Genomic DNA, 12,086 nt, shown 5'->3' with positions numbered 1-12,086 from the left:
CTGAAAATAAAATAGTAATGATAAAGATTTGTAATTGGCAATAAACATTAAAAGAATCCCATAAAAAGCAAAAACTAAAAAAAAAAAAAAAGACAATGGCACTCGTCATTTCAGTCCTCCCATCCTGTCCCCTTCTCTCCCGGGGTCACCAATCACATGTGCCACTTTCTCGTTTCCTCATTTCTGCCCTGGCAGCCTGGCCAGGATCCACGGTCCCTCCTCTCCTTGGAGACAAGGACAACAACCCGCTTCCCACTGAGTCAGCAGCAGCAGAGGCGCTCTGGGTCTTGCACAGGGTTTCGTAATGTCATGACGGGTTGCAGGGCTGTTGCTGCAGGTAACCTGACCCCGCCGGCGTTAGGAAATCACATCCGCTGGCAGGAGAAAGAAGAATACATTCCAGCTTCGCCTCTCGACTCCCAAATTGGGACTCACAACAGGAGGGCCAAATGAGCAGTGGGGCTTGGAACACCTGTTAGGGTGATTAGAGCATTGACCTGACCAAATAAAAGGGGAATCGTTGGGAGGGTCTTGGGTGCTGGATCAATTAAAGTTACAACCTTTTATCTCTTCTTCTTCTTCTTCTTCTTCTTCTTCTTCTTCTTCTTCTTCTTCTTCTTCTTCCCTATTGGCGATCCCTCTTAGCCGAGTAAGACTGTCTTCCATAAACACGGTTTTAACAATGAGTCCATAAGTGCTGTGGAGGCCAATTCTGGATCCACACATCCTTCCACAGTGGGGACATTGCTTTCCAGGCTGGAGTTGATCACGGTGAGGGTTCAACTCCTTTAGCACGTTTCTCCCTTGCTTCCTGAGTTCGAGTGTCTTCACAGTCCATGACACCTTTGGTAAAGGCTGTTCTCCAACTCGAGCGCTCGCAGGCAAATGTTTCCCAATTGTTGGTGTTTATACTACAGTGGTACCTCAGGTTAAGAACTTAATTCGTTCCGGAGGTCCGTTCTTAACCTGAAACTGTTCTTAACCTGAAGCACCACTTTAGCTAATGGGGCCTCCTGCTGCCCCCGGAGCACAATTTCTGTTCTCATCCTGAAGCAAAATTCTTAACCCGAGGTACTATTTCTGGGTTAGTGGCGTCTGTAACCTGAAGCGTATGTAACCTGAAGCATATGTAACCCGAGGTACTACTATACATTTTTTTAAAAATTGCCTTGAGACAGTCTTTAAACCTCTTTTGTTGACCACCAGCATTATGCTTTCCATTTTTAAGTTCGGAATAGAGTAGTTGCTTTGGAAGGCGAGAATCAGGCATCCGCATAACATGACCAGTCCAACGAAGTTGACGTTGAAGAATCGTTGCTTCAACACTGGTGATCTTTGCTTCTTCCAGTACACTGGTATTTTATCTAACCTGTACTTTGATCTCTTTCCTGTTTCTGATTGTGAAGGGCCTCAACTGCCCCTCAAGAGAGGAGAAATGCCCCTGGCACCTGCAGACAACTCTTCAACAAGGAAACTCTTTTATCGGAGAAATGTTGGAGGGTATGGTAAAGGTAAAGGTAAAGGTACCCCTGCCTGTACGGGCCAGTCTTGACAGACTCTAGGGTTGTGCGCCCGTCTCACTCAAGAGGCCGGGGGCCAGCGCTGTCCGGAGACACTTCCGGGTCACGTGGCCAGCGTGACATCGCTGCTCTGGCGAGCCAGAGCCGCACACGGAAACGCCGTTTACCTTCCCGCTAGTAAGCGGTCCCTATTTATCTACTTGCACCCGGGAGTGCTTTCGAACTGCTAGGTTGGCAGGCGCTGGGACCAAACAACGGGAGCGCACCCCGCCGCGGGGGTTCGAACCGCCGACCATACGATCAGCAAGTCCTAGGCGCTGAGGTTTTACCCACAGCGCCACCCGTGTCCCCAGAGGGTCTGGTAGGATGTCCCTGTTTTCATTGGAGATATTTCCCCCCAAGCCAAGGAAATAAGATAACTATACAACTTTTAGAAGACATCTGAAGGTAGCCCCTTTTGGTTTTAGTGTGTTTTTATATACAGAGGTACCTCGGGTTAAGTACTTAATTCGTTCTGGAGGTCCTGAAACTGTTCTTAACCTGAGACACCACTTTAGCTAATGGGGCCTCCAGCTGCCGCTGCATCGCCGGAGCACGATTTCTGTTCACACCCTGAAGCAAAGCTCTTAACCTGAGATACTATCTCTGGCTTAGCAGAGTCTGTAACCTGAAGTGTCTGTAACCCGAGGTACCACTGTACAGTCATACTTCGGGTTACTTCAGGTTGCGTTTTTTGGGGTTACGGACTGCCATAACCTGGTAGTACCGGAACAGGTTACTTCTGGGTTTCGGTGGCCACACATGCACAGAATCGCGTTTTGCGCATGCACAGAAGTGCCGAAACACAACCCGCGCGTGCGCAGACATGCCGCTGCAGGTTGCAAACGCTGCGGGTTGCGAATGTGCATCCCGCATGGATCATGTTCGCAACCCAAGCATCCACTGTATGTGGAAGCCGCCCAGAGGATCTGGGGCAACCAAGTCAGATGGGTGGAGTATAAATGATGAAAGTATCATCATCATCATTATTGAATATATGTTCCTATTTTCATCGGAGAAATGTTGGAGGGTATTCAATGGGGCCTGAAACGCCTGCTTCAGTGGTCTGAGCACTTAGCTGACCAAATACAGTGGTGCCCCGCAAGACGAATGCCTCGCAAGACGGAAAACCCGCTAGATGAAAGGGTTTTCCGTTTTGGAGGTGCTTCGCAAAACAAATTTGCTATGGGCTTGCTTCGCAAGACGACAATGTCTTGCGAGTTCCTGCGGGGTTTTTTTCCCTCCCCCCCTTTTTCCCAAGCCGCTAAGCCGCTTAACAGCTGATCGCTAAGCCGCTTATCAGCTGATCCACTAAGCCCGCTAAGCCGCTAATAGCCTTTTAGCAGCTAATCCGCTAATCCCTTAAGCCTTTAATAGCCGCTAATAGCCGCTAAACCGCTAATAGCTCTAATCCGCTAAGCCGCTAATGGGATTGCTTTGCAAGACGAAAAAAACCGCAAGACGAAGAGACTCGCGGAACGGATTCTTTTCGTCTTGCGAGGCACCACTGTAAAAGTTAGGGCATTCATTGTGAGGGTCTCGGGCATATGTGGGATGTAAACACAGGAGCAGTCAATGACAACATTCCTAGTGTGTACATGTTAGAACATGGGGAGGGATGTTAGTCCAGCAAGCAGGTAAACTTCCTGGGGACGGACTTCCTCCGCATGTGACCAGAGGTGGGTGTGGCCTCACCTGTGCAGGTAAATGATAAAAGCACAGGGCAGGCAGCCATCTCTCTCTCTCTCTGCCATCTTCCTTCGATGAGGAAACATCTAAGCATGCCCTCTTGGCTCTCAGCCAAGAGAGGAGATAAGGACTATCTTGCTACAAGATAGATTCTGAATGTATGTAACCTTTTTAAAGCTGTCTACCTTCTGGGATCATACTGTGAACAGAACGTGAGTAAACTCTTTTATACTTTTATGAAGACTGTATCTTGTGTTTTAAGAGGGAACAAAAGGGGAAATTACCAGAGTAATTATTATAGAGGTTCTAGCGAACCTGTGCAAGCGTTACCGTTGCGAACTTAAAGGGGAATGTCTATAAACTCTGCTGATATTTTGGGAACTTGTTAGCACAAGTTGGATTAGGATATAATCTCACAATATATCCTCTCCTGCACCCCAGAACATTCCCACATCGGGCAATGGATCGGTTAAGACTGCAACCTTTTATCTGCTGTACTTTGATCTGATTCCTGATTCCGGTTGTGAAGGGCCACCAAATGCCCCTGGCACTTACAGGCAACTATTCAACAGGAAGAGAACGGTCGCTTGCATCTCGTTTGCTAGTGTACCCTGAGCTCAGGAAAGTCGTGGCCTCAGGCAAACACCCGTCTTGATGAAAGGGGCTGGGGAATCGTGCCGTGAAGATTGTGCCCAGAGTCGGAGCAAGAAAACTGAGAGCAAAACCAGGTTTATTTCAGGTTGGGCTAAGTGACACGCCCTACTTTCCCTCCTGCCCATTATGTCCCCCCTGAGAATGATGGGACTTGTAGTCCAAAGCGTGACAAAGCCCAAAGTGAGGACCAAATGGAGGGCAGTGAGGTGGAGAAGGTTGCAGGCCAATCCTTGCCCTACTCCAGCCTGACATCCGGGACGAAGCTCTGCTGCTGTCCGCAAAATGTGCACACTCGGGCAGGGAGGAAATTCTTCTCAATTAGCTGCCTGTTTCCGGAAACAGATGGTTCTTCCATCTGAACAGGGAAAGGCAAAGCATGGCACGGCCTCCAGGTCAATCATGGCCAGAATTCAACTGGATGATTTCAGACTCTGCCTTGAGGAGTGAATGCTCCTCCAAACCCACCCAAATTCCCTGCACACAGAAAACAAGCATGTCAGGGAGAAGGGTCCTAGCCTAGCCTTCTCTCTGGCATGGTAGTTTTCTGCATGCAGGGATGGAAACCCCTCGTGGACCTTCGGAAGCCGGACTTTCAGGCCAGAACTGCTAGATTCAGGAAGGACTCTTGCACGACCTCTGCTGTTTGGCAGATTAATGAAGATAAACACGAGTAGCATTGTTAGTATTAGCTTTGTTTTGGGAAAATCCTTGATATTTGTGGATTTTCCCACACTTTAAAATTACCGTATTTTTCGCTCCATAAGGCGCACTTTTTTTCCTCCTAAAAAGTAAGGGGAAATGTCTGTGCGTCTTATGGAGCCAATGCGTGGTCCCTGGAGCCGAATTGCCCAGGGGCGAAAAGCAGATCTTGCTCTTTTTTTTTAAGAAAAAGAGAAGGGGGTGTTGAAAGGAAGCCGCTGAGCAGCTAATCAGCAAGCGATCGGGAGGGAGATAAGGTACTCTAGCGATAAAGGAGGCTGCCTGGGAGGAGGAAGGTAAAGACAGTGAACTTTCAAGGAGAGGAGACAGGAATACTAAAACAAGCAATGAGGAGAGAAATTAGAAGAAAAGGAGGAACAAAAGACTGCTCCGGCTAAGGAAAAGTCACTAAGGCAAACAAGAGGGAAGGGGGTGTTGAAACAAAGCCGTTGAGCAGCTGATTAGCAAGGGATCGGGAAGGAGATAAGGGACTCTAGAGATAAAGGAGGCTGCTTGGGAGGGGGAGAAGTAAAAGCACATGGATCCTCAGGATTTTTGCATTGGGTCACCCCAAATTCTCCCTCAGATCACATAGCATGTCCATGGCTACAGCCTGCACCAAAAAAAACCCACATCCACTATTTCGTGGGGCCGCAATGGTGCAAAAACGTGGTTACAAAGCACAGATCCACATGGATTCTCAGGATTTTTGCATTGGGCTACCCCAAACTCACCGTCAAATCACATAACATGTCTGTGGCCACAGCATGAACCACAAAAATCATACATCCACTGTTTCGTTCAGAATTCCCCCCCCCCCTTGTTTTCCTCCTCTAAAAACTAGGTGCGTCTTATGAAGTGAAAAATACAGTATATCCCTGTGGTGTGGAGATGACAGAAGTGGTTCCTGTAAGCATCTGTGGTTGCAAAAAGACTTAAACTTCAAAGCCCAGCATCCACTCCTCAGAAGATCCAGCTGCCCTGTCTGTGTTTGGACATATAACTCATAACCATCAATTTTGTTTGGATGTCTCTTTGGATATTCTTCTTGTTAATGTGAGCTGACAGTGTTTCCTTTTCATTATTCCTGCACATACACACATCAATTTTAAAAGATAAACATCATTAGTTCAGCTCTGAGATCTTGCCCTAAGGGCCAAGGATGGACAACTATTACTCTCAAGGTGTTACTGGATTACTTTCCTGCATTGCACGGGGTTGGGCTAGATGACCTTGGGGTCACTTCCAACGCTACAGTTCTAGGATTCTTTGGTTTTGCACCAGGCACCTGAATTATTGGAATGCGTTGATGGCAGGTGAGTTTTGCCCGCATCCTACCGGTGTGCTGTGGAGTTCTGAAGTAACCTCTTTAATTGCTATATGGCTATCCATATGCTTTGAAGCATGATTTCTCCACCACCACCATAGGGACTAGAAACCTGATTTAAGAAAACAACAGCTAGGAAAAAAATCACATGGGGTTGTAGTTTTCTGTGCCAGCTGTCGCCTGCTTGTTGTGGATTTTCTGTCTTCTGGCCTTGGCCTCAAACATCTCTGCTCAATATTGTGTTCATTAATCAATAGCAACCCACAGTTACAAATTAATCTGTACTAAAGTCACAGGCAGCAGAGGAACTAGAGACCAAATTGCAAACGTGCTGGATTATGGAGAAAGCTAGAGAGTTCCAGAATAACATCTACTTCTGCTTCATTGACTATGCAAAAGCCTTTGACTGTGTCGACCACAGCAAACTATGGCAAGTTCTTAAAGAAATGGGAGTGCCTGATCACCTCATCTGTCTCCTGAGAAATCTCTATGTGGGACAAGAAGCTACAGTTAGAACTGGATACGGAACAACTGATTGGTTCAAAATTAGGAAAGGAGTACGACAAGGCTGTATATTGTCTCCCTGTTTATTTAACTTATATGCAGAATTCATCATGCGAAAGGCTGGGCTGGATGAATCCCAAGCCGAAATTAAGATTGCCGGAAGAAATATCAACAACCTCAGATATGCAGAAGACACAACCTTTTGAATTATGGTGCTGGAGGAGACGCTTGAGAGTCCCATGGACTGCAAGAAGATCAAACCTCTCCATTCTGAAGGAAATCAGCCCTGAGTGCTCACTGGAAGGACAGATCGTGAAGCTGAGGCTCCAAGACTTTGGCCACCTCATGAGAAGAGAAGACTCCCTGGAAAAGACCCTGATGTTGGGAAAGATGGAGGGCGCAAGGAGAAGGGGACGACAGAGGACGAGATGGTTGGACAGTGTTCTGGAAGCTACCAGCATGAGTTTGACCAAACTGCGGGAGGCAGTGGAAGACAGGAGTGCCTGGCGTGCTCTTTTCCAGGGGGTCACGAAGAGGCGGACACGACTAAACAACAATAACAAAGTCAGAGGCGGTAATCTCTCTCCAAGTCAGCTTGATTTGGAATAATTAGCAAGCGGCAGAGTTTCCTCCTTGCTGGGCTTGGGGCGTGCAGTTTCCTGATTGCTGAATTCCTCGTTGCTTATCAAACCCAATCCTTGCATAATTGAAATGTTCTCTTTCCCAGAAGTGCTGATGGGTAGAATCCTTTCCTTAATTATCCCTCCAGCTGTTGCACTGTCACGTGTCAAGAATTTATGTATCCTGAGAAGCTAAATGACCAAGAATAGTTGGACCCCACACCCTTAATCTTCACTTTGGCTGCATATCTCCTCCAAACCTAGCGGTCGGCATTCATCAGGTGCAGCTCACGGTCTGCTTCAAGTCAGGGAACAAATATTAGGGGGTCTGTGTTGTGGAGATATACCCAGAAGAGATGCATCCTGGGAGTGACGTCATGCATTTTAATAGGTCAGTCCAGGTCGACAAGCCGGTCATTAGCAGAGCTCCACAGCTGGATTAGGTCGAAATATTATCTTCTTCTCGGCACAAGATGTAGGTCACAACATTATGATGGAAGATTGGGAATAGTTATGGAAAACTGATTTACAATTTACAGATTGTTCCCTGTTGAAGGAGAATTATATGAAGATGATGTATAGATGGTTTTTGACACCAGTGCAGTTAGGGAAAATGTACAAAACTAGTTCAATTATATGCTGGAAGTGTAAGAAAAAGGAGAGGACATTTTATCATATGTGGTGGGATTGTAATGTAATCAACAATTTGGGAAATGATATACAATGAATTGAAGAAAATGTTCCATCTAACATTTGTAAAAAAAACCCTGAAGCATTTTTGTTAGGGATTGTAGGAAAAGACCTGCCAAAAGAGCTGAGAAATATCTTAATGTATGCAACAATGGCCGCAAGAGTTTTAATAGCAGAAGGTTGGAAGAATGAAGAAATCCTAACTAAAGAATCATGGCAAGAGAAATTGATGGATTATGCAGAACTGGCAAAATTGCCACATAAGCTACAGGACAAGGACAACTGTGACTTCAAAGATGAATGGGAACCCTTTACAAAGTACTTGCTGACACAACAAAGTGAATTGGACTCCTTGGCAGGTTTTGAATAAACACTCACAAACTCTTTATTGACGATCATCAGTTAGACAATTTAAGGATTTATACAATTTTGTAACATGCAGAGAACAGTATTCACAGAGAAACCAAAGATTGGAACTGAGGGGAGTCGGGGGGGGGGGGTCCTTTATGGGAAAGTGGGAGAAGGGAGGAAAATGGGGGAAATTAAGGATGTGATATTTTTGGATAATATGTTTTGTTTAAATTTCTAATAAAATTATTTAAAAGAATCTTATCTTCTCCAGCATCCTTTATTGCATGCTGGCCAACAATATGCCTCTGGGAAGTTCACAAACCCAGGGCATGAAGGCAGTGCCCTTCTCCCCCTCTGAACCCCCAGGATCTGGTCTTCAGAGGCAAGCTGATGATGATCTGGAAACCAGAATCAACCGTCTGTAGAGCAAGCCTTATGAGGAACGGTTGAAGAAGCTGGGGATGTTGACCTTGGAAAAGAGGAGACTGAGAGGAAATAGGACAGAGCTATTCCACCTGGCTTTCAATTTGAATTTAGCCTGATCTTTTATTCCCCTTCCTTCCCCTTTTTATGAAGGTTACCCGCTCTGGTATCCCACGGCTAATTCTCCCCTGGTCTCCTCGCTGGCCCAAGTGGGACTAATTTAGCCAGCTAGCCCTGGTGACCATCTAATGTTTATTGGATGGATTTCCCCCCTAAATTGGTTTTTGAACTATGAATTTATTCATGTTTTATACTGTATTTTATGCTGGTTTTTTGTTGCATCAATTAAGTGCTTTAAATTTGTTAGCCGCCCTGAGCCCAGTTCTCTGAACCAGGAAGGATGAGGTATAAATAAAATATTATTATTATTATTATTATTATTATTATTATTATTATTATCTCCCAATATCTCAAGGGAAGACAGAGCAAGCTTGTTTTCTCTTGCTCTGGAGTCTGGGAACCAAACCAATGGATTGAGTTGCAGTCAACGGGATTCCAATGTGGCCAAGGCAAGGAAGAATAGAGATTTCTGAAAATCACTAGCTGGGAATCTCAGGAGTAGAGAGAGGTGCTGCTGTGCTCAGGTCTTGAAGGTTTCTCATTTGGCACAAGGCTGGCTGCTGTGAGAACAGGATGCTGGCCTAGGTGAGCCCTTGGCCTGATCCTGCACGCTCTTCTTATGTTCTGATGATTCACACAGAGGCACAGACATCGGGCTCCTCTCTGAACAAGCAGGGTGGCTTCCCAGGAGCTTTCAAGTTTCAGGAAAGGACCCGAGGATGATCGAATCTCCTTCCTGCCTCCGGCTCCCGCTTTGTGGCTTCTGTTTGGGACATCCTGGCCAAGAACGGAAAGGGAAGGGCGGTGGTGAGGCCGATGACAAGGCCTGCTGCCAGCACACACTGCCCTTATCTTGCTACTGGAAGCAAGGAAGAGAGAGGGGTCGGGCAGTGTATTTTGTGAAATGGGTGGAGCCCCGGGACAAAGTTGAGGAACCCTCAAACTGAGGCTGCCTCGGAGCAGAGCACTGAACAGAGCTGGGCAGATGTGTGTTCCTGTTTTCAAAAAAGCAAGAATCGTAGAATTGTAGAGTGGGAAGGGGCCTTAGGGTCATCTAGTCCAACCCCCTGCAAGGCAGGAATCTCAGCTAAAGCATCCCTGACAGATGGCCATCCAACCTCTGCTTAAAAACCTCCAAGAAAGGAGAGTTCACCACCTTCCAAGGGAGACCGTTACATTGTCAAATGCTCTTGCTGTCAGAAAATTCTTTCTGATGTTTAGTCAGACTCATTGGTAGGCAAACTAAGGCCTGGGGGCCAGATCCGGCCCTTGTTGTTGTTGTTGTTTTTTAGTCGTTTAGTCGTGTCCGACTCTTCGTGACCCCATGGACCAGAGCACGCCAGGCACTCCTGTCTTCCACTGCCACCCTCAGTTTGGTCAGATTCATGTTTGTAGCTTCGAGAACACTGTCTCGTCCATCTCGTCCTCTGTCGTCCCCTTCTCCTTGTGCCCTCCATCTTTCCCAACATCAGGGTCTGTTCCAGGGAGTCTTCTCTTCTCATGAGGTGGCCAAAGTATTGGAGCATCAGCTTCAGGATGTGTCCTTCCAGTGAGCCCTCAGGGCCGATTTCCTTAAGAATGGATAGGTTTGATCTTCTTGCAGTCCATGGGACTCTCAAGAGTCTCCTCCAGCACCAGAATTCAAAAGCATCAATTCTTCGGCGATCAGCCTTCTTTATGGTCCAGCTCTCTCTTCCATGCATCACTACTGGGAAAACCATAGCTTTTACTATACGGACCTTTGTTGGCAAGGTGATGTCTCTACTTTTTAAAATGCTGTCTAGGTTTGCCATTGCTTTCCTCCCAAGAAGCAGGCGTCTCTTAATTTCGTGGCTGCTGTCGCCATCCTTCTAAATCCGGCCCACGGACGGTCCAGGAATCAGCATGTTTTTACATGAGTAGAATGTGTCCTTTTATTTAAAATGCATCTCTGGGTTATTTGTGGGGCATAGGAATTGGTTCTTCTTCTCTCTCCCCCCCCCCCAAGTATAGTCCGGCCCCCCACAAGGTCTGAGGGACAGTGCACTGGCCCACTGCTGAAAATGTTTGCTGACCCCTGGTCAGAATCCTCTTTGCTGTAACTCCAGGGCAGGAGATAACAAGCTTGTTTCATCTTCCATGTGAAAACCCTTTAGATCAGTGGTTTCCAACCAGCGTGCCGTGGCATCCTGGGGTGCCTTGAATGATGGTTGGGGTGCCACGGCCAACACTGGCCTCTGTACCTCTCTGCTTCCCTCCTTTATCTGATGCCCTCTCATGTCTCAACCTCCCAAAGGCTGGCACAGTTGTTTGTTTCAGCAGCCCTGGCTGCAAGCTCCGCAGGTGAATGGTGCCTCTGCCGCTGGCCAAGGCGGGCTTCCTAGACTCCTGTGGGGCACTGTGAGGAGGCACCTCTCTTTGGGGCACGGGAGGGCAGCTCAGAGACCAGGGGCAGCAGTAGCGGCTGCCCAGAGGACCCCCAAGTAGAGGGCAGAAGAGAGGAGGCCGAGGGAACGCTCCAAAAAAGGGGTGAGGGGCTGCCAGCTCTGCAGGCAGGGGGTGAAATAAGTAGGCTCTTGAGCCCCACAGGAATGCCGCAGAAAGAATGTCGTTGGTCAAGGGAGGCGTGGACCCAAAAAGGTTGAAAACCTCTGCTTTAGCTATTTGAAGTTGGCTCTCATATCTCCTCTCAGTCTCCTCTTTCCCAGATTAAACATACCCAGCTCCTTCAACCATTCCTCATCAGGCTTGGTTTCCAGGCTGTTGATCTTCGGTATGGCCTTGGCCCAGTATAACTGAAGGAGCATCTCCACCCCCATCATTCTGCCCAGACACTGAGGTCCAGCACCGAGGGCCTTCTGGCGGTTCCCTCGCTGCGAGAAGCAAAGCTACAGGGAATCAGGCAGAGGGCCTTCTCGGTAGTGGTGCCTGCCCTGTGGAACGCCCTCCGAGCAGATGTCAAAGAGATAAACAACTACCTGACATTTAGAAGACACCTGAAGGCAGTCCTGTTTAGGGAAGCTTTTAATGTGTGACATTTTAATGTATTTTTAATCTTTGTTGGAAGCCTCTCAGAGTGGCTGGGGAGACCCAGCCAGATGGGCGGGGTACAAATAATAACTTATTACCGTATTTTTTGCTCTATAAGACTCACTTTTTCCCTCCTAAAAAGTAAGGGCAAATGTGTGTGCGTCATATGGAGCGAATGCAGACTGCGCAGCTATCACAGAAGCCAGAACAGCAAGAGGGATTGCTGCTTTCACTGCGTAGCGATCACTCTTGCTGTTCTGGCTTCTGAGATTCAGAATTTTTTTTTTCTTGTTTTCCTCCTCCAAAAATTAGGTGCGTCTTGTGGTCTGGTGCGTCTTATAGAGCGAAAAATATGGTATATTATTATTATTATTATTATTATTATTATTATCATCATCATCTTGGTTTCCAGATCAGCAGTGCCTTGCATCTGAACACCAG

The sequence above is a fragment of the Podarcis tiliguerta genome (genome assembly GCF_965153285.1).
Source record: "Podarcis tiliguerta genome assembly, chromosome: 6".
In the NCBI taxonomy this organism is placed as follows: domain Eukaryota; kingdom Metazoa; phylum Chordata; class Lepidosauria; order Squamata; family Lacertidae; genus Podarcis; species Podarcis tiliguerta.
Note: the sequence above shows the minus strand (reverse complement) of the source record.